At 34.0% G+C, this 20,264-nt stretch overlaps 1 long non-coding RNA gene and 1 other non-coding gene across 2 annotated transcripts in view; one reads left to right on the forward strand and one right to left on the reverse strand.

Annotated features, from left to right (window-relative positions):
- The window catches only part of LOC137217213 (uncharacterized), a 236,464-nt gene that overhangs the window by 190,281 nt on the left and 25,919 nt on the right, over nucleotides 1–20,264 (forward strand). The gene's annotated exons all lie outside the window — the stretch shown is intronic.
- On the reverse strand, nucleotides 1,225–1,331 carry LOC137217739 (U6 spliceosomal RNA). Its single transcript, XR_010940239.1, has one exon. It is a non-coding gene; the product is annotated as a U6 spliceosomal RNA (small nuclear RNA).

The following is a 20,264-nucleotide window of genomic DNA, read 5'->3' on the forward strand; positions in this document are numbered from 1 at the left end:
TGAAAAGAATTCATGTTTTCTTTCCTTCACTTATTTTCCACATCCACCCTTCATTAAGTATTCATAACATAAAGAATATAGGCTCGTTTTTAAAGACATCTTCTAAATTATTCCCAAAGAAAGCTACATACATATGTGTTTCTCAGAAATCAGGCTTTCTGCTGTAGTTACTTTGATTAGTACTTGGTTACTTTATCTTTCATTTATTCATAAAATGAAACAAAATGTGCAAGACATTTTTCTAGAGGGTATGTTGGAATATCATGATGAATAACACATAGTCTTTTATCTTTCAAGTAGCCTTCAGACTAATAAGGTGTGTATAAAACTGTACAAAACAACGTAAAAGGAATGTGATAAATATCATTAAAATGTTAGAGGGGTGCATATGCACCATGTGAATTCAGACGTATTGGTGTATAGTCAGCGTTATCCAGAGAAACAAAACCAATAAGATTCATTCATTCATTCCTTCATTCATTGTAAGAATTATCTCATGTGATTATAGAGGCCAAGAAGTCCCATGACTTCTTTTTTGGTTGTAGAAGGTTCAGATGCAACAATTCATGTTAAGCAATTCATGTTAGAAGGAATATATTGACTTGACCCCTAGAAATTTCACTGAGGTAGAAGGCCCCTTAATTTTAGTTGTATTTATTTCTCACCCTCTAACATGCAAATGTCTTACTAATGAATATAGAGAAGTTGCTACTTCTTGATCACTGGGTCCAATCAGCATAATGTCATCAATGTAATTGATTAGTGTGATATTTTGTGGACGGAAAAGGTGAACAAGTTCCCTGTGAACAAAATTATGACATAGGGATGAATAGTTGTCATACCGTTTCAGGTAGGACAATGAAGGTGTATTGCTGGCCTTACTAGTTGAAAGCAAACTACTTCTGGAGGACCATATGGACAAGATTGGAGGAAAAAATCATTTATTAGATCAATAGATACACACCAAGTATCAAGAATTATGTTAACTTGCTCAAACAATGAAACCACATCTGTTACAGGAGCTTCAATTGGAGTCACCACCTGCTTAAGCTTATGATAATCCACTAACATTCTTCAAGATCTGTCTTCCGCACAGGCCAGATAGGAGAGTTGAATGGGCATGTACTAGGAATCACTACTCCTGCACATGTTAAGTCCTTGATAGTGGCACTAATCTTTGCAGTCCTTCCAAGAATGCAGTATTCCTCTTTTTATTATTATTATTTTAATATGGAATGCTTCACGAATCTGCATGTCATCTTTGCACAGGGGCCATGCTAATGTTCTCTGTATCACTCCAATTCTAGTATATGTGCCGCCGAAGTGAGCACAAGTATTCCTCTTAATTTACTAGTTGCTCAGAGGTAATTCTAATGGCTTCCACTTAGCCTTTCCACCTTTATATTCCTCATTCCACAAATTAGGAAACCTATGTGGGGATTCTGCCAACTGCTAAGTGTGTCTATTCTAATAATGCATTCTGGAACTGGGGAATTAATCAGGGGATGAGTTCAGGAACACACTGGGCCCATTGTTAGACAGATATGAACTAAAACTCCATTGCTCACCTGACCTTCATTAGCCCCTACTCTGATTGGAGGGCCACAGTGATGTTTTGGGTTTCCTGGAATCAGTGTCAGTTCAGAGCCAGTGTCCAGTAGTCCCCAAAACATCTGATTATTTCCTTTACCTCGATGTACAATTTCCCTGGTAAAAGATAATAGGTCCCTTTTGGGAAGTCCCTTTGGGAAATATTAACAATATAAAATTTTGGTACTGTATTGGTGTCTTTCCTTTAAGGGCACCCAGTCTCCCTTTAATTCAAGAGGTTCTGGTATATTAATTGGCTCGTTATGGGAGTTCATTGAGGGCCTGTGATTCTCTGTTTTTGATCCAAGTTATACTTTTGCTTACTTACTTAGAACTTTTCGGCTTATATAGACCAAGTAAAAATTTAGTAGGCTTCTTATCTATTTCACTTTTAGGAACATCATGATTAGCTAACCAATGCATCAGACTATTCTGATTGCTGCTTTGACTCTGCTGTCCATTACAGTAGTCACTTCCACCTTGCCTTTGGCAGTTGAGTGCCACCACTTGGCCCCTAATACCCCTATCCAATTACCTCAGTCACATTTATGTTTTCCAATTGGGTGGCTATGGTTCTCAATATAAGGTCTGGCTTACAGAGAAGAGTGATCACAAAATTCTTCAAGGATGTTGGGGCTCCCCTCACAGATATATTTCTTAAAGTATCAGAGAAAGTTATGCCCTCTGGACTCTCAGTGTGTGAGTAGGTTTTAAATGACAAATCCACTCTAACATCCCGATCTACCTATGCCTCTGAATCCCTTCATTAAACCATTGATTATTTCCAATTTACTGGTGGTGGGCTATCTTTTGGTCCATGTTTCAGCCAACCAACCAACCAACAGTTAAAGCTCTTTCTAACCACCCAAGCTTCAATATTAAAGGCAGAATCTCTGCTTCATGAGCCCATATCAATAAATTTGACATGATCCAACTTTATTTTTCTTCTACCATTATCCCATATCTACAGTATCCACTTCCAAATATGTTTCCACAGGATTTCTGCTTGTATAAATTAGAAAATCCAAGTGGTTCTTTTGGAGCATAGTGTACTTCCTCATGGGTCAAAATGTGTATCTCACTTTCAGGAGCCTGCTAGCACTTGTGTCTAGTTGTAAGTCTAGAAGTAAAAGTGGGTGATGGAGGTGGATCCTTAGGAAAATCAACATTGCCTTGCATGGCAACTATCTCAAAGGAGGTCATTGTCATTTCCTCAAGCCGTACAAGTTAATCCTCTCAGATAGGGGTGGAAAGGCTTATTCTACTGTTGGTGAGGAGATCAGTACCACAGGGGATGGGGATTCCCCTTCCACTGGGGTTCAGGAGGTCACTTCCACTGAGATTGTGTAGGCAACTTCCACTGGGAATGGGGAGGCCTCTTCCACTAGCAATAAAAACTCATCAGGATTTAGAGGTTCAAAGTCTCCAGATTCATGAGGATCTTCCCACACATTCCAATCTCAATTTACAGGATTCTATTATTTCCCAGTATATGACCTCACTTTAACAGTAGACAAGGCTGGGAGTTCAACTAACACTTTAATTTAGCCAATACAAGATGAAGTTCTGCACATAATTTTCAACGATTTCAGCCCTCTAACTACAGGAAATAAGGGGCTCCTTCAGGGTACACATAAAAGCTCTTAGGTTGTTATGCACCTCTTTAATTGAAATTTGAGTCCTTGAGCTCATTCTTTTCTTTCACCACTTTATCTAGAAGTGTTAGGGGTAATCAGTTTTCTAAAAATGTTTGAAAGCTTCATATATATTATCTCATTATCTTATTTAAATCTAATCAGATTAGAGAGTCAATTCCAGAAAGCCCAGAACACTTTCAGAAAATTCATATTTAAAATTATTTTACTCTTTAATCACTCTCTGTAACAAAATCTATTTTACTCAGAGATCTCCAGAGGGGGGGAAAAACAATAAGGCATTTATTTATTTATCTATTTATTTATTTATTCATTCATTTATTTATTTATTATAGGAATTGTTTAAAGTGATTACAGAGGCCGAGAAGTCCCACAATCTACCGTATACTATATAGAGACCCAGGAAAGCCAGTAGTATAATTCTGTCTGAGTCTGAAGACCTGAGAACCAGGGAGCCAGAGGTTTAAGTCACGGATCGAGTTTTAAGGCCTGAAAACCAAGAGCACCAATGTCTGATGGGGAGAAGATGGATGTCCCAGCTCAGGCAGAGAGAACAAATTTGCCCATCTTCTTCCTCATTGTTCTACTCAGGACCTCAATAGATTGGATGTTTCCCAACAGCATTGATGATGGTGATCTTCATTACTCAGTCTAGCAATTCAAATGATAATCTCTTCCATAAATACCCACAAAGATACACCCAGAAGTAATGTTTTACCAGATATCTGGGCATCCCTTAGCCCAGTAAAGTTGACATGTTAAAAGTAATCATAATAGCAAGTAAAGGAGTTTCTCATTGATGATTGCATAGCCCTGACATGGCAAATTATATATACTTTTTAGAAATGTATAATTACATATATTATAAAGCATAGATCTTCAGTGTATAACTCCTTGACTTTCAACACATGCATATACCTGTGTAACCTGTAACACTATCAATATTTCCATAATTTCAGAAAGTTCCCTGATGTCTAGTCATAATCAATTACCTGCCATCATCTGACCAGCCCCTTTTCTGATCTTTTTCCACCACAGATTAATTTTTCCAGTTTTAGAACTTATATAAATGGAATGATACATATATAGTATAGTATTGAGTCTGGCTTGTTTCACTGAGCATTTATCTTTTTGAAATTTATGTATGTTGAAGCAGATATCAGTAATTTGTTCCTTTTGACTTTATAATATCCCATTGTATAAATATATCACAATTTGTTTATCCATTTCCCATTACTGTATATTTATATTGTTTCAAGTTTTCATTAGTTATAACACACTTAAGCTCTAAGGATAAGAAGCTATGAACTTTTCTGTACAAGTATTTATGTAGTCATATTTTTTTCAAGGGTGAATATATAGGAGTTTAATTGCTATGTTGTATTGTAAATGTATGTTTAACACTTTAAGCACTGACACACTGTTTTCCAAAGTACTTTTACAATTTTATACATATACTAGCCAAGTCTGAGAGTTCCAGTTGCTCCATATCCTTGTCAGTCATTAATTTTAAGCATTACAGTGGATATGGAGTTGTGTCTTTTTTTTTTTTTTTTGGAAAGATTAAAGTTTTTTAGTTGCATTAAAAAATATATATATATATCACAAAATTTGCCATTCTAACCATTTTTATGTGCAATTCAATGACATTAATTACACAATTCACACAATTATGCAGCCTTCACCACTATCTGTCTCCAAAACTTTTTATTACCCCCAAACAGAAACTCTGTAACCACTCAACAATAACACCCTATTATCCCCTCTCCCCAGCCCCTGGTAAGCTCTAACATACTTTCTCTATATATAAATTTTCCTATTCTAGATATTTCATAAAAGTGGAATCATACCATATTTGTCCTTTATAATCTGGTTAGCTTCACTTAGCATGTTTATAAGGGTGATATATGTATCAGAACTTCATTCCCATTTATGATTAAATAATATCCTATTATATCCTATTATATATATATATACACATACAACATTTTGTTTATCCATTTATTTGTTAATGGACACTTGGGTTAATTCTACCTTTCGATTCCTGTGAATAATGCTGCAATGAATATTGATATACAAGTATCTGTTTTTAATTCGTCTGAGTATTATATGTAGGAGTGGATGGCTAGGTCATATAGTAATTTTACATTTAGCCATTTGAGGAACTGTCAAACATTTCTATAGTGGCTGTATCCTTTTACACCCCACCAGCGACATATGAAGATTGCAATGTCTCCATGTTCTCATGAACACTTTTTTTTCTTTTTTTAAAATTACAGTCATCTTACTAAGTGTGAAAAGAATTTGTAAGTGTGTAACTTATTTTGGTTTTAGTTTGAATTTTCCTAATAACTAAGAATGTTGAACAGTTATTCAGTGCTAACTGGTTATTAGTATATCTTCTTTGGAGAAGTGTCTATACAAGCCCTTTGCCTATTTTAAATTGTTGTTTTCTTTTTTGTTGTTGAATTTTAAGATTTCTTTATATATTTCAGATATTAAACCCGATTTTTTGTGTGTTGAACTTGTGGTAGTTTACAACTTTGTTGTATTTGTTAAATAGTCATAACACCTTTCTTGTGGATTCTTTGAAATTTTCTAATACAGGTTATGTCATCTAGAATAGAAATCACCTTTACGTTCCAATTCAGATGACACTTACTTATTTTACTTGTCTAACCAGTCTGGTAGAACTTTCAGTAAATTGTTCAATAGCAATGGTGAAAGCAAGCATTCCATGAATTCATTTGTGTTAATTTGTGTGTATGGTGTAAGACAGTGGTCTACTTACAGTATTTTGCATGTGACTGTCCAGTTTTCCCACCACCATTTATTGAAGATACCTTCCATTCTCCATTGTATGTTCTTTGCTTCTTTATCAGAGATTAATTGACCATAAGTGCCTGGGTTTATTTCTGGGCTCTCAATTTTGTACTATTGATCAGTGTGTCTGTTTTTCTGCCAATACCATGCTATTTTCATTATTGTAGCTTTGAAGTATAATTTGAAATCAGGGAGCATGATATCTCTAGCTTTTTCCTTTTGTTCTCAGGATTGCTTTTGCTATTTGGGGTCTTTTGTGATTCCAAATAAATATCAGGAATTTTAATTCTATTTCTGTGAAAAACGTCATTGGGATTTTCACAGGGATAACATTGAATATGCAGATTGCTTTAGGTAATATGGACATTTTAACAATATTAATTCTTCCAATCCATGAGCATAGAAAAAATTTCCCATTTCTTTGTGTCTTCAATTTCTTTCAAAAATCTCTTATTATTTTCAATTTACACGTTCTTTACCTCCTCGGTTAAATTTATTATTTTTGTTCAAGTTCAAAATAGGATTGTTTTCTTAATTTCTCTTTCTCTTTTTACTGTACACAAGCACAGAAGATTTTTTATTATTTATTTTATACCCTGCAACTTCAATGTATTCATTTTTCATACTAATCTATTATAATTTTTGTATTTCTGTGGTATCCATTGTAATGGATTTTTCATTTCTGATTTTCTTCATTTGAGCCTTTTCTCTCTTTCTTTTAGACAGTCTAGATAAAACTTTGTCAATTTGACCTTTTCAAAGAATCAGCTATAGAACAAACAAAACCCAAATTTAGTAGAAGGAAAGAAATCATAAAGATCAGAGCAGAAATAAATGAAATAGAAACGAAGAAAACAACAGCAAAGATCAGTAAAACTAAAAACTGGTTCTTTGAGAAAAACAAAATTGATAAACTTTACACCAGACTCATCAAGAAATAAAAGGAGATGACTCAAATCAGTAAAATTAGACATGAAAAAGGAGAAGTTACAACTGACACCATAGAAATACAAAGTATCATAAGAGATTACTACAAGCAAGTATATGCCAATAAGATGGGCAACCTGGAAGAAATGGACAAATTCTTAGAAAAGCACAACCTTGCAAAACTGAACCAAGAAGAGATAGAAAATATGAACAGACCAATCACAAGTAATGAAATTGAAACTGTGATTGAAAATCTTCCGACAAACAAAATCCAGGACCAAATGGCTTCACAGGTGAATTCTATAAAACATTTAGAGAAGAGTTAATACCTACCCTTCTCAAACTCTTCGAAAAAATTGCAGAGGATGGAACACTACCAAACTCATTCTGCAAGGCTACTATTACCCTGATACCAAAACTAGACAAAGATGTCACAAAGAAAGAAAACTACAGGCCAATATCACTGATGAACATAGATGTAAATATCCTCAACAAAATACTAGCAAGCAGAATCCACCAATATATTAAAAGTATCATACACCATGAGCAAGTGAGATTTACTCTAGAGATGCAAGGATTCTTCAATATATGCAAATCAATCAATGTGATACACCATATTAATAAATTAAAGAATAAAAACCATATGATCATCTCAGTAGATGCAGAAAAAGCTTTTGAAAAAATTCAACACCCATTTATGATGAAAACTGTCCAGAGAGTGGGCATAGAGGGAACCTACCTCAACATAATAAAGGCCATATATGACAAACCCACAGCAAACATCATTCTCAATGGTGAAAAAACAAAAGCATTTCCTCTAAGATCAGGAAAGAGACAAGTATGTCCACTCTTGCCACTATTATTCAACATAGTTTTGGAAGTCCTAGCCTTGGCACTCAGAGAAGGAAAGAAATAAAAGAAATACAAATGGGAAAAGAGGTAAAACTGTCACTGTTTGCAGGTTACATGATACTATACATAGAAAATCCTAAAGATGTTACCAGAAAAATACTAGAGCTAATCAAAGAATTTGGTAAAGTTGCAAGATACAAAATTAATGCACAGAAATCTCTTGCATTCCTATACAGTAACAATGAAGGTGGGGAAGAGAAATTAAGGAAACAATCCCATGTACCATAGCAAAAAAAAAAAAAAAAGAATAAAATACCTAGGAATAAACCTACATAAGGATGAAAAAGAGCTGTACTCAGAAAACTATAAAACACCTATGAAAGAAATCAGAGATGACATAAACCGATGGAGAGATATACCATGTTCTTGGATTGGAAAAATCAATATTGTGAAAATGACTATACCACCAAAAGCAATCTAAAGATTCAATGCAATTCCTATCAAATTACCAATGGCATTTTTCACAGAACTATAACAAAATTTTTTTCAATTTGTATTTAAACACAAAAGACCTTGAAGAGCCAAAGCAATCTTGAAAAAGAAACATGGAGCTGGAGGAATCAGGCTCCCTGACTTCAGACTATACTACAAAGCTACAGGAATCAAGACAGTGTGGTACTGGCACAAAAACAGAATTATAGATAAATGGAACAGGATAGAAAGCCCAGAGGCAAACCCACACACCTATGCTCACCTAATCTATAACAAAAGCATCAAGAATATACAATGGAGAAAAGACAACCTCTTCAATCAGTGGTGCTGGGAAAATTGGACAGCTACATGTCAAAGATTGAAATTAGAACACTCCCTAACACCATACACAAAATAAATTCTAAATGGATTAAAGACCTAAAAGTAAAACCAGACACTCTAAAACTCTTAGAGGAAAACAAAGGCCAAACACTCTTTGACAGAAGTCACAGCAAGATCTTTTTGACCCACCTCCTAGAGTAATGAAAATAAAAATAAACAAATGAGGCATAAATAAACTTAAAATCGTTTGCACAGCGAAAGACACCATAAACAGGACAAAAATACAACCTTCAGAATGGGAGAAAATATTTGTAAATGAAGCAACTGACAAAGGATTAATCTGCAAAATATACAAGCAGCTCATATAGCTCAATGTCACTAAAAGAAACAACCCAATCCAAAAATGGGCAGAAGACCTAAATAGACATTTCTCCAGAGAAGACATACAGATGGCCAACAGACACATGAAAAGATGCTAAACATCACTAATTATTAAAGAAATGCAAATCAAAACCACAATGAGGTATCACCTCACACTGGTTGGAATGGCCATCATCAAAAAATCTACAAGCAATAAGTGCTGGAGAGGGTGTGTAGAAAAGGGGACCTTCATACACTGTTGGTGGGAATGTAAATTGATACAGCCACTATTGAAAACAATATGGACGTTCCTTAGAAAACTAAAAAAGAACTACCATATGATCCAACGGTCCCACTATTGAGCATATACCCAGAGAAAACCATAATTCAAAAATACACATGCACCCCAATGTTCATAGCATCGCTATGTACAATAGCCAGGACATGGAAGCAACCTAAATGCCCATCAACAGGGGAAATGGATAAAGATGTGGTACATATATACAATTGACAATATATACAATATTACTCAGCCATAAAATGGAATGAAATTGGGTCATTTGTAGAGACATGGATGGACATAGAGAGTGTCATACAGATTGAAGTAAGTCAGAAAGAGAAAAGCAAATATCTTATAATAACACATATATGTGGAATCTAGAAAAATGGTATAGATGATCTTATTTGCAAAGCAGAATTAGAGACATAGACATAGAAAACAAATGTATGGATACCAAGGGGGAAAGGGGTGGGGAGGGAGGAATTAGGAGACTGGGATTGACACATATACATTACTGATACTATGTATAAAATAGACAACTGATGGGAACATACTGTATGGCGCAGTGAACTCTAGGTAATGCACTATGGTAACCTAAATGAGAAGGAAGTCCAGAAGTGATGGGATATCTGTGTGTGTATGATTGATTCATTTTGTTGTGCAGTGGAGGCTAACACAACATTGTAAAGCAACAATACTCCAATAAAAATTAATAAAACCCCCAATATTATGAGATTTAATCTTTAATGTAAAGGGTATGAGAAAGCCAGAGAGCAGATTAAAATTAAAAAAAAATGAATCAGGTATAAGTTTCATTGATATTTTCTAGTATACTTTCAGTTTCTATTTCATTAATTTCTGCTCTGATTTTTATTTCTTTCCTTCTATTGATCTGGGGTTAGTTTGTTCTCTTTCTATTTCTTTTAGGTATAAGGTTAAATTGTTTATTTGATATTTATCTTGTTTCTTGCAGTAAACCTATATTGCTATTAACCTCTCTTAGTACAGCTTTTGCTGCATCTTATAGATTTTGGCATGTCATATTTTCATTTTTAATTGTCTTCAGATATTTTTAAAACTTTCTCTTTTGATTTATTTGTTAACCCAGTAGCATGTTGTTTAGTATCCACATATTTGTGATTTTACCAGTTTTCTTCTTGTACTTGATTTTTATTTTCATACCATTGTCATTGAAAAAGTTGCTTGATATGATTTCAGTCTTTTTAAATTTATTGAGACATTTTGTGTCCCAAAATATGATTGATCCCTGAGAATGTTCCATGCACACGTGAGAAGAATGTGTATTCTGCTGCTTTTGGATGGAATGTGCTATAAATATGTATTGTCAATTGATCTAATGTTCCATTTAAGGCCATGGTTTCCTTGTTGACTTTCTGTCTGGATGATCTATCTTTTGATGTAAGTGGAGTGTTAAAGTTCCCTACTGTTATTGTGTTGCTATCAATTTCTCCCTTTAGTGGTGTTAATAATTGCTTTATATATTTTGGTGCTTTTATGTTAGGTGCATATATATTAATAAATGCTATGTCTTATTGATGGATTGTTCCCTTTATCATTATATGACGTTCAACTTTGTCTCGTTACCTTTTTGGCTTGTAGTCTATTTTGTCTGATAAGAATATAGCTACATCTGATTTCTTTTGGCTGCCATTCACTTGCAGTATCATTTTCCATCCCTTCACTTTGAGTCTATGTTTGTCTTTAGAGCTGAGTCTTCCATAGGCAGCATATTATTGGGTCCTGTTTCTAATCCATCCAGCCACTCTGTGTCCTTTGGAGAATTTAATGCATTTACATTTAAGGTAATTTATTACTACATACAGACTTAGTTCTGCCATTTTATCTTTTGTTTTCTGGTTCTTCTGTATCTCCATTACTTTTTTTTTTTTCTTGTGTTCCTGTCTGCCATTTTAGTTTGGTGTTTTCTGATGTTTTCCCAACATCCTCTTTTTTATATTTTATGACTCTGCTCTATGTTTATGTTTTGTGGTTACCCTGAGGTTTGCATATAACTTCTCATAGATAAAATTGTCCTTTTTATGCTGACAATATCTTATTTTCATATAGCTATACAAGTTCCAAACTTTTCCTCTTCCCCTTTTACATTTTTGTTGTGTTAAATTATCCATTTTTATGTTGTGAGTTTGTTAGCAAACTGAGATAGCTATAGTTCTTTTTCCTTCTGTTATTGATTTCATTCCATTTTAGCAATTAAAGATACCTTATATGATTTCAATACATTTTAAAATGTTGAGAATTGTTTTGTGGCTTAACATTTGGTCTATCCTGGAGAATGTTTCATGTGCACTAGAGAATAATGTATATTCTGCTGTTTTTGGATGGAATGTTCTAAATCATTCTAGTTGGTTTATAGTGTTGTTCAAATCCTCTATTTTCTATTGACATTCTGCTTAGATACTGTATACATTTTTAAATGTAGTGTAAGTCACCAAGTATTACTGTATAACCATTGATTGCTTAAATTTTTAAAATAGTTTATTATTTTTATAGAAATTGTATATATGTAAGATGTATAACATGATATTTTGATATGTAAACATTGTGATGATTACTACCAGTCAAGTTGATTAAAATATCCGTCACCTCACATACTTACCATTTTGTGTGTGGGGGTGGGAAAACAAAAGCTACACTCAAAAAATTTCAATTATACAGTACAGTATTATTAACAATAGTATCATGCTGTACATTAAATTTCTGGAGATTATTTATCCTACATAACTGAAGCTTTTTATCCTTTGACCGACATATCCTTATTTTTCCCACTCCCCATCCCCTGGCAACCACAACTCTACTCTCTATATTTATGAATTCCACTGTTTTACATTCCACATATAAGTACAATCTTGCAGTTTTTTTCATTCTGTCTGAATTATTTCAGTTAGCATAATGTCCTCCTGATATATCCATGTTGTGGCAAATGGCAGGATTAAAATTTTAGAGAATAAATAATATTCCATGTTTTAGTCCATAAATAATATTCAATAGATATATGTGTGTGTTTCACATTTTTTTAATCTATTATCCATTGATAGAAACTTAGGTTGTTACCATATCTTGGCTACTGTGAATAATGCTGCAATGACCATGAGACTGCAGATAACTCTTCAGCATAATTCTTTTATTTCCTTTGGAAATATACCCAGATGTAGAATTGCTGGATGAAAGGGTAGTTTTATTTTTAATTTTTTTCGGAACTCTCATACTCTTTCCCATAATGGCTGTATGAATTGACATCCCTACCAAGAGTGTACAAGCGTTCCTTTGCTCCACATCCTTGCCAACACCTGTTATCTTTTTTCTTTTTCATAATAGCCATCCTAATACATGTGAAATATCTCACTGTGGTTTTGATTTGCATTTCCCTGACAATTAGTGATGTTGAGCACATTTTTATATACCCGTTGGCCATTTGTACAACTCTAGAAAAATGTTTATTCATGTCATTTGGCCATTTTAATTAAGTTGTTTGTGATTTTGCTCTTGAGATGTGCAAATTCCTTATATATTTTGGATATTAAACCCTTATGAGAAATATGGTTTGCAATTATTTTCTCCAAATTCATGGGCTGACTTTTAATTTTAGTGTTTTCTTTTTGAGGAAAGTTTTTTAGTTTGATGTAGTCCCATGAAAGTTTTTTAGTTTGATGTAGTCCCATTTGTTTACTTTTGGTTTTGTGCCTGTACTTTTGGTGTCATATCAAAAAATCATTGCCAAGGCCAATGTCAATGAGATTTTCCCCTATTTTTTCTTTATTGATTTTAAGGTTTCTGGTGTTATTTTTAAAGTCTTTATTTATAAATTTTTGTGTATGGTGTAAGATAATGGCCCCACTGCATTCCACTGCATGTTGATATCAAACTGAATAACTGGAAAACTGGCCCAGCACCAGTTGTCAAAAAGACTATCTTTTTCCCACTGTGTATTCATGGCACTTGCATCAAATATTACTTGATTGTATATGTGTGAGTGTTTTCTTAGGCTCCTTATTCTATTCCGTTTGTCCAAATATCTGTTTTTATTTCAGTAACATACACTTTTGATTACTATAGCTTTGTAGTATAGTTTCAAATCAGGAAATATGATGTCTCTAGCTTTGTTCTTCTTGGTCAAGATTGTTTTGGCTATTCTAGGTCCCTTGAGATTCCATATGAATTTTAAGGATAGCAATAAACTTATAGATCACTGTATTAAAATCTTAATAATATTTTCTTCTGGACATACAGATGGCCAGTAGGCATATGAAAAGATGCTCACCATTGCTAATTATTAGAGAAATGCAAATCAAAACTACAATTAGGTACTACCTCACACCAGTCAAAATTGCTATCATAAAAAGTTTACAAGTAACATGCTGGAGAGGGTGTAGAGAAAAGGGAACCTTCCTTCAATGTTAGTGGGAATGTAAATTGGTGCAGCCACTATGGAAATCAGGAGGTTCCTCAAAAAACTGAAAAAAACAGAGTTGCCATGTGATCTAGCAATCCTACTCCTGGGTATATATCCAGACAAAACTATAATTTGAAAAGATATATGCACCCTTATGCTTATAGCAGCACTATTTACAATAGCCAAGACATGGAAACAACCTAAATATCCATCAACAGATGAATGGATACAGAAGATGTGGCATACACACACACACACACACACACACACACACACACACACACAATGGATCACTACTCAGACATCAAAAAGAATGAAATAATGTCATTTGCAGCTACATGGATGGACATAGACAATGTCATACTAAGTGAAGTAACTCAGAAAGCAAAATATAAATACCATATGATATCACTTATATGTGAAATCTAAAATATGACAAAAATTCATTTATCTATGAAACAGAAACAGACTCACCAGATATACAGAACAGACTTGTGGTAGCCAAGGGAGAGGGGGATGGGGAAGCATGGATTGGGAGTGTGGGGTTAGCAGATACAGACTTTCATATATAGAATGGATAAACAACAAGGACCTACTGTATAGTACAGGGAAATATATTCAATACCCTCTAATAAACCATAATGGAAAGAAATATGAAAAAGAATACATATACATATAACTGAATCACCTTGCTGTACAGCAGAAATTAACATTGTAAATCAACTATACTTCAATAAAATAAATTAAAAAAATTATCTTGCAATCCATTAATGTAGGATGTTTCATTTATTTATGTTTTCTTTAATTTCTTTCAGCAATATTTGGTAGTTTTAGAATACAAGCCTTTCATTTCCTCAGTTAGTTCCTCAGTATTTTATTCTTTTAGATGCTATTGTAAATGAAACTGTTTTCATATTTTTTCCAGATTGTTCATTATTTGTGTAGAGAAATAAAACTGATTTTTGCATATTGATTTTTCTCCTGCTACTTTCCTCAATTTAGTTCCACCAGGGTTTCTTTTTGTGAAATATTTGGGGTTTTCTACATATAGGACCATTTTATCCACAAACAGAAAAAAAAAATTATTTCTTCCTTTCCAATTTGTATGTCTTTTATTTACTTTTCTTGCCTAATTTCTCTGACTTGAACTTCCGGTACTATGTTGAACAGAGTGGTCAAAATAATCATCCTTGCCTTGTTCCTAATCTTAGTGAAAAAGATTTCAGTCTTTCATCATTGAGTATGATCTTGGCTATGTGTTTTCCCTCATATGGCTTTTATTATGTTTAGATAGTTTATTTCTAAATCTACTTTGTTCAGTGTTTTTTTTTTAATCATGAAAGGGTGTTTAATTTTGTCAAATGCTTTTTCTGTATCAACTGTGATTATGCTGTTTTCCCTTCATTCTGTTAATGTGATGTATTACACTGATTTTTGTATATTGAATCATTCTTCAAGTCCAGGGATAAATATCACTTGGTCATGGTGTATAATTCTTTTAATATGTTGCTGAATTTGTTTGGTCATGTTGCTTAGGACTTTGCTTCAACATTCATAAAGGATATTGATCTATAGTTTTTGTTTTGTTTCTTTTTAGTGAATCTGCCTGTTTTAGGTATCAGAGTTAATGCTGACCTCATAAAATGAGCTATAAAGTGTTTCCTCCCCTCAATTTTCTGGAAAAGTTTGAAAAGGATTGGTATTAGTTCTTCTTTAAATGTTTGATAGACTTCATTCAGTTAAACCAACTGGTCTAACACATTTCTTTTCTGGGAGTTTCTTTTACTACTAATTCAAATTCTTGCCAGTTAGAGACCTAGTCATATATGCTATTTTTTCACGATTTAGTTTTGGCACAGATTCTGTTTTTGGAAATGGGTCCATTTCATCTAGGATTTCTAATTTGTTGGTGTACAATTATTCATAGTACTCATAATCCTCTTTAAACAAGTGGAATTGGTAAATAAGTCCCCATTTCCATTTCTTAATTTAGTAACATATGTGTTCTGTTTTTTTTTTTTTTTTTTTTTTGCGGTACGCGGGCCTCTCACTGCTGTGGCCTCTCCCATTGTGGAGCACAGGCTCCGGGCGCGCAGACTCAGTGGCCATGGCTCACGGGCCCAGCTGCTCCGCGGCATGTGGGATCTTCCCAGACCGGGGCACAAACCCGTGTCCCCTGCGTCGGCAGGCAGACTCTCAACCACTGTGCCACCAGGGAAGCCCATGTGTTCTGTTTTATTCTTTTTCTATCTATCTAAGAATTTTTTTATTTTATTGATCTTTCCAAGAAACAATCTATTGTTTTTATTAAATTTCTCTATTTTATATTCTCTTTTTCTTTTATCGTTTCTCTAATATTTATTTCTTTTAATATGCTATATTGGGTTTAGTTTATTCTTTTTCTATTTCCTTAAATTGTAATGTTATGTTGTTGATTTGAGATCTTTCCTTTTTGAAATATAATATAAAAAGTGTCTTTCTTACAATTGTTTCACTGTGTCCCATAAGCTTTGGTATGTTCTGTTTTCATATTCATTTGTCTTATTTTTTTTAACATCTTTATTGGAGTATAACTGCTTTACAATGGTGTGTTAGTTTCTGCTTTATAACAAAGTGAATCAGCTATACCTATACATATATCCCCATATCTCTTCCCTTTTACATCTCCCTCCCACACTCCTTCTCCCACCCTTCTAGGAGGTCACAAAGCACCAAGCTGCTCTCCCCATGCTATGCAACTGCTTCCCACTAGTTATCTATTTTACATTTGGTAGTATATATAAGTCCATGCCACTCTCTCACTTTGTCCCAGCTTACTCTTCCCCCTCCCCATGTCCTCAAGTCCATTCTCTATGGCTGCATCTTAATTCCTGTCCTGCCCCTAGGTTCTTCATAATCATTTTTTATTAAGTCAATATATATGTCTTATCATACGGGATTTCTTTTTCTCTTTCTGACTTACTTCACTCTGATTGACAGACTGTAGGTCCATCCACCTCACTCAAATAACTCAATTTCATTCCTTTAATTGGCTGAGTAATATTCCATTGTATATATGTGCCACCTCTTCTTTTTCCATTCATCTGTTAATGGACACTTAGGTTGTTTCCATGTCCTGGCTATTGTAAATAGAGCTGCAATAATCATTTTCGTACATGACTCTTTTTAAATTATGGTTTCTCAGGGTATTTGGCCAGTAGGGGTTTTACTGGGTCATATTGTAATTCCATTTTTAGTTTTTTAAGAAGCCTCCATACTGGTCTCCATAGGGGCTGTATCAATTTACACTCCCACCAACAGTGCAAGAGGATTCCATTTTCTACACACCCTCTCCAGCACTTATTGTTTGTAGATTATTTTATGATGCCCAGTCTGACTTGTGTAAGGTGAGAAACTACCTCATTGTAGTTTTGATTTGAATTTTTCTAATGATTAATGATGTTGAGCATTCTTTCATGTGTTTGTTGGCAATCTATATATCTTCTTAGGAGAAACGTCTATTTAGGACTTCTGCCCATTTTTCGACTGGGTTGATTGCTTTTTTGATATTGAGCTGCATGAGATGCTCGTAAATTTTGGAGATTAATCCTTTGTGCCTTGCTTCATTGGCAAATATTTTCTCCTGTTCTGAGGGTTTCCTTTTGGTCCTGTTTATGGTTTCCTTTGTTGCACAAAAGCTTTTAAGTTTCATTACATCCCATTTGTTTATTTTTGTTTTTATTTCCATTTCACTAGGAGGTGGGTTGAAAAGGATCTTGCTGTATTTATGTCATAGAGTGTTCTGCCTATGTTTTCCTCTAAGAGTTTTATAGTGTCTGGACTTACATTTAGGTCTTTAATCCATTTGAGTGTATTTTTGTGTATGGTGTTAGGGAGTGTTCTAATTTCATTCTTTTACATGTAGCTGTCCAGTGTTCCCAGCATCACTTATTGAAGAGGCTGTTTTTCTCCACTGTATACTATTGACTCTTTAATCAAAAGTAAGGTTACCCTTTGTGATTGGGTTTATCTATGGGATTTCTATCCTGTTCCATTGATCTATATTTCTGTTTTTGTGTCAGTACCGTACTGGCTTGATTAGTGTACCTTTGTAGTATAGTCTGAAGTCAGGGAGCCTGATTCATCCAGCTACGTTTTGTTTTCTCAAGATTGCTTTGGCTATTTGGGATCCTTTGTGATTCCGTACAAATTGTGAAATTTTCTGGACTAGTTCTGTGAAAAATGCCATTGGCATATTGATAGGGATTACATTGAATGTGTAGATCACTTTGGAGAGTACTCATTTTCACAATGTTGATTCTCCCAATCCAAGAACATGGTACATCTCTCCATCTGTTTGTATCATCTTTAATTTCTTTCATCAGTGTCTTATAGTTTTCTGCATACAGGTCTTTTGTCTCCTTAAGTAGGTTTATTCCTAGGTATTTTATTCTTTTTGTTGCAATGGTAAATGGGATTGTGTCCTTAATTTCTCTTTCAGATTTTTCATTATTAGTGTATATGAGTGCAAGTGATTTCTATGCATTAGTTTTGTATCCTGCAACTTTACCAAATTCATTGATTAGATCTAGTGGTTTTCTGGTAGCATCTTTAGCATGCTCAATGTATAATACCATGTCATCTGCAAATAGTGACAGCTTTACTTCTTATTTTCTGATTTTGATTCCTTTTATTTCTTTTGCTTCTCTTATTACTCTGGCTAAAACTTCAAAAACTATGTTGAGTAATAGTGGTGATAGTGGGCAACCTTGTCTTGTTCCTGATCTTAGTGGAAATATTCTCAGTTTTTACCATAGAGAACAAGGTTGGCTGTGGGTTTGTCATATATGTCCTTTATTATGTTGAGGTAAGTTTCCTCTATGCCTACTTTCTGTAGGGTTTTCGTCATAAATGGGTGTTGAATGTGGTCGAAAGACATTTCTGCATCTATTGAGATGATCATATGGTTTTTCTCCTTCAAGTTGTTAATATGGTGTATCACATTGATTCATTTGCTTATATTGAAGAATCCTTGCATTCCTGGTATAAACCCCACTTGATCATGGTGTATGGTCCTTTTAATGTGCTGTTGGATTCTGTTTGCTAGTATTTTGTTGAGGATTTTTGCATCTATGTTCATCAGTGATATTGGCCTGTAGTTTTCTTTCTTTGTGACATCTTTGTCTAGTTTTGGTATCAGGGTGATGATGCCCTCGCAGAATGTGTTTGGGATTGTTCCTCCGTCTGCTATATTCTGGATGAGTTTGAGAAGAATAGGTGCTAGGTATTCTCTAAATGTTTGATAGAATTCACCTGTGAAGCCATCTATTCCTGGGTGCTTTTTTTTTGGAAGATTTTTAATCACAGCCTCAATTTCAGTACTTGTGATTGGTCTGTTTATATTTTCTATTTCTTCTTGGTTCAGTCTCAGAAGTTTTTGCTTTTCTAAGAATTTGTCCATTTCTTCCAGGTTGTCCATTTTTTTGGCATATAGTTGCTTGTGGTAATCTCTTATTATCCTTTGTATTTCTGCAGTGTCAGTTGTTACTTGTCCTTTTCATTTCTAATTCTATTGATTTGAGTCTTCTCCCTGTTTTTCTTGATGAATCTGGTTAGTGTAAACATTTATCAGTTTTGTTTATCTTCTCAAGGAAGCGGTTTTACTTTTATTTATCTTTGCTTTTGCTTCCATCATTTCTTTTTCATTTATTTCTGCTGATTTTTATGATTTCTTTCCTTTTGCTAAATTGGGGATTTTGTTCTTCTTTCTCTAATTGCTTTAGGTGCAATGTTAGGTTGTTTATTTGAGATGTTTCTTGTTTCTTGAGGTAGGATTGTATTGCTATGAACTTCCCTCTTAGAACTTATTTTGCTGCATCCCATAGGTTTTGGTCGTCACGTTTTCATTGACATTTGTTTCTATGTATTTTTTGATTTTCCATTTGGTTTGTTCAGTTATGTCTTCATTATTAAGTACTGTATTGTTTAGCCTCCATGGGTTTGTATTTTTTCCAGTTTTTTCCTGTAATTGATATCTAGTCTCATAGCATTGTCATTGAAAAAGATACTTGATACAATTTCAGTTACCTTAAATTTATCAAGGCTTGATTCGTGACCCAAGATATGATCTATTCTGGAGAATGTTCCATGAACACTTGAGAAGAAAATGTATTCTGTTGTTTTTGAATGGAATTTCCTATAAATGTCAATTAAGTCCATCTTGTTTAATATATCATATAAAGCTTGTGTTTCCTTAATAATTTTCATTCTGTATGATCTGTCCATTGGTGAAAATTGGGTGTTAACGTCCCATACTATGATTGTGTTACTGTCGATTTCCCCTTTCTGGCTGTTGGTGCTTGCCTTATGCATTGAGGTGCTCCTCTATTGGGTGCATAAATATTTACAATTGCTATATCTTTTTCTTGGATTGATCCTTTTATCATTATGTAGTGTCCTTCTTTGTCTCTGTAATAGTCTTTATTTTAAAGTTTATTTTGTCTGATAAGAGAATTGCTACTCCAGCTTTGTTTTGATTTCCATTTCCATGGAA

This window comes from Pseudorca crassidens, chromosome X (assembly GCF_039906515.1).
Source record: "Pseudorca crassidens isolate mPseCra1 chromosome X, mPseCra1.hap1, whole genome shotgun sequence".
Lineage (NCBI taxonomy): Eukaryota > Metazoa > Chordata > Mammalia > Artiodactyla > Delphinidae > Pseudorca > Pseudorca crassidens.